At 37.6% G+C, this 3,956-nt stretch overlaps 1 non-coding gene across 1 annotated transcript; it reads left to right on the forward strand.

Annotated features, from left to right (window-relative positions):
- Positions 1–656: 656 nt before the first annotated feature.
- On the forward strand, positions 657–764 carry LOC148562115 (small nucleolar RNA R71). Its single transcript, XR_015887460.1, has one exon. It is a non-coding gene; the product is annotated as a small nucleolar RNA R71 (small nucleolar RNA).
- The last annotated feature ends 3,192 nt before the right edge of the window (positions 765–3,956 follow it).

The following is a 3,956-nucleotide window of genomic DNA, read 5'->3' on the forward strand; positions in this document are numbered from 1 at the left end:
CTTAGGTGAGGAGCTCTGTAAGGTTGGTTCTGATTCTGCTATCTGTTGTTGTTATTCTACCTCTGGTTTCCATTGTTGTCTCTGCCTCCTCTGTTATAGTTGTCCCTCCAGCCATGGTTGAAATTATCCCTCCAACCTTGGTTGGAGTTGTTCTGCCATCCTTGGTTATAGTTCCCACCTTGGTTGTAATTGTCGCCTTGTTGATTGTGTCCTTCATTCGGGCGGTCATAGAAGTTATGAGTAGCTGCCACAGTATTTTTTTCTTGTTGGAGCTGCAGGCATTCATCAGTATAATGACTATAATCAGCACATATGCCGCATACTATTTGGGGAACAAACTGTTGGCTTTGTTGTGGTGGGGAAGGCTGAGCTTGTTGTTGTTGATTCAATTGTAATTGCTTCAATAGGTTGGTCATTTCACATATGCTCTGTGTAAGAGCAGAAGTCTCAGTGCTAGAGAAAACTTCTGCAACGGCTTTTGAGTGGCTATTCCTGTGCCTGTGATTCCTGGTAGACTCAGCTAAGTCGCTGATTAGTTGCCATGCTTCATCTGCGGTCTTGTACTTTTTCAGAGAACCATTACTAGCACCATCTAGTGTAGTTTTATCCCGAGGCTTCATGCCTTGAGTAAAATAGCTGATCAAGACTAGCCTGTCAATCATGTGATGGGGGCATGCATCCAGAAGGTTCTTAAAACGCTCCCAGTACTCATAGAGAGTTTCTGATTCACCTTGAACAATGCATGATATCTCTTTCCTTAGTCTGTCTGTAACTTTAGCTGGAAAGTATTTCTCCAAAAATTCTCTTCTGAGCGTATCCCAGTTAGTAACAGTCGCTTCAGGTTGGGAGTAGTACCACTCCCTTGCCTTTTCCTCAAGAGAAAATGGGAAGGCAGTTAACAGAATAGAAGTTTCATTCGCACCCTGACGCCTAACAATAGAACAGGCTGTCTGAAAATCCCTGAGGTGCTTGATAGGCTCCTGAGTAGGTAAGCCATGAAACTTGGGCATTAAGTTGATTAGTGGAGTTTTCAGTTCAAAATCCGCAGCCAGAGTTGGATGATGCACTTGATACAGCTGCATTGTAAAATCTGGGGCTCCAGCTTCCTGGAGAGTAATCCTCCTAGGTGTTGCCATTCTATCTGCACGTGAATCAACTTAATCAGTAGTAAAGGAGCTTGTTTCGCTCTCGAATGGCGGTTCAGATTCACCCTCAGATGAGACTGGTGAATCGATAACAATCACTTCACCACCCTCAGAGGCTAACCGACGTCGAGCTCGCCTAATATGTGAAATAGTTCTTTCAATTTCAGGATCAAATGTGGCTAAGCTCAGATCAGGTAGTGAACGTATCATTCAATTAAAGAAACATATAGCTCAGGGTAAAAAAAATAAAAATAAAATATGCAAAGAAAAATAAAAATATGTACACTAATTAATAATTTAGTACACAATTGCAACTCCCCGGCAACAGCGCCAAAAACTGGTGCGTGGCAGCAGTTAGGCTAATTAAGAGATTATAATATAATAGAACAGTATTGCGAGTATAGCTCTTAACTAGCTTAAATCCGCCTCACCAATTTAGAAGAGTGTCACAAAAATTTAGAATAGAAAAATACTGGGAGTATGAGTCCCAGGTTGTCTCCCAACGAGTTGCAAGAAATGGTGCTATTTTATTAATTAGGAATTTCCAAGAGAGTTTGAGTTTGATTGATAAGCAATTAAATAATTGTAAATTAAAGCAATAAAAACTAAGAATGATTATTAATATTCTAGATAAAAAGCCTTGACTCGGGGAATGATTAATTGGAAGTTCTATCCTTATTGGGGTCTCTTAAGTGTAGTATCAAAAAGGTTGTTGTTTTCACTTAGTTAACCCTTACTAAATAAAGGAAAGTCAAGTGATTGAGCTAACTCTTATTCGCAAATCCTAGTCCTCTCCCTTGGGAAGGTCTAGGGTTAGTAAATACAGAATTAGCCAACAACTTCCAGTTTAATTAGTACTTAAGCCTTCCAACTCAAGTGTCTCCTTTTAATTAACCCCCATGTCAAGTATGGAGTCTACTCCATTGACATGAATATAACGCTCATAAAAATATAAGAAAAAGACATGGTAATTTAAATAAAATAGGGATTCAAAATTAATTAAAAGTAAAAGTAATCCTTTGCATTAACAATTCATGAAAATAATCCACTTACTACTTTAAACAAGAATTAAGAATATGGAATAAATAAAAGAGTAAGTAAGGAAACAAACTAGAATAGTATCTTTAACGGAGGTAATGACTCTTCAATATCCAAAAGCAAAATTAATAAATTAATAAACTATGAATGAAAAGAAAACCTAAAAACTATCCTAATGAGAATGTGTGAATGTATCTAAAATTGGGAAAAAAAGGGTGTGTTGAGTCTCTGCATGTTCCCTGGCTTTATTCTGTGTTTCTGGGCCAAAAAATGGGTCAAAATGCGGCCCGAAATTGCCCCTAGCATTTTCTGTTAATTATGCAGATCACGCAGGTCACGCGTACGCGTCAGTCACGTGTGTGCGTCATTCAGCGATTTTCCTTGTCACGCGTACGCGTCATCCACGCGTTCGCGTTATTTGTGCAGACTCCAATCCACGCATACGCGTTAGGCACGCGCACGCGTCACTGCAATTTTCTCCATTCCGCGCGCTCGCATGAGCCATGCGCGCGCGTCGGTGTTCGCTGGTCATCTCCTTAGTTTCTTGTGTTCCTTCTATTTTTGCAAGCTTCCTCTCCATTCTCTAAGCCATTCCTGTCCTATAAAGCCTGAAACACTTAACACACGGATCACGACATCGAATGGTATAAAGGAGAATTAAAATACACAAATTAAAGATATCTTAGGAAGCAAATTTTCAACCATAGAATAAAACTAGGAAGGAAAATGTAAAATCATGCAATTAGTATGAATAAGTGGGTGAAGACATGATGAAACCACTTAATTAAACACAAGATAAACCATAAAATAGTGGTTTATCAACCTCCCCACACTTAAACATTAGTATGTCCTCATGCTTAGCTTAAGGAGATAAAACAAATGAGTAGGAAAGAGTAAGACTCATGCAATGCAATGCAACCTATGTATATGAATGCAACCTATGTATATGAATGCAATGCAACCTATGTATATGAATGCAATCTAGAACAGCGTTGCGAGTATAGCTCTTAACCAGCTAAAATCTGCCTCACCAATTTAGAAGAGTGTCACAAAAATTTAGAATAGAAAAATACTGGGAGTATGAGTCCCAGGTCGTCTCCCAACGAGTTGCAAGAAAGGGTGCTATTTTATTAATTAGGAATTTCCAAGAGAGTTTGAGTTTGATTTATAAGCAATTAAATAATTGTAAATTAAAGCAATAAAAACTAAGAATTATTATTAATATTCTAGATAAAAAGCCTTGATCGGGGAAATGATTAATTGAAAGTTCTATCCTTGTTGGGGTCTCTTAAGTTTAGTATAAAAAAGGTTGTTGTTTTCACTTAGTTAACCCTTACTAAATAAAGGAAAGTCAAGTGATTGAGCTAACTCTTATTCGCAAATTCTAGTCCTCTGCCTTGGGAAGGTCTAGCGTTAGTAAATACAGAACTAGCCAACAACTTCCAGTTTAATCAGCACTTAAGCCTTCCAACTCAAGTGTCTCCTTTTAATCAACCTCCATGTCAAGTATAGAGTCTACTCCATTGACATGAATATAACGCTCATAAAAATATAAGAAGAAGACATGGTAATTTAAATAAAATAGGGATTCAAAATTAATTAAAAGTAAAAGTAATCCTTTGCATTAACAATTTATGAAAATAATCCACTTACAACTTTAAACAAGAGTTAAGAATATGGAATAAATAAAAGAGTAAGTAAGGAAACAAACTAGAATAGCATCTTCAACGGAGGTAATGACTCTTCAATTTCCAAAAGCAAAAGTAATGAATT

Source organism: Arachis ipaensis, chromosome B6 (assembly GCF_059453495.1).
Source record: "Arachis ipaensis isolate K30076 ecotype BB chromosome B6, ASM5945349v1, whole genome shotgun sequence".
Lineage (NCBI taxonomy): Eukaryota > Viridiplantae > Streptophyta > Magnoliopsida > Fabales > Fabaceae > Arachis > Arachis ipaensis.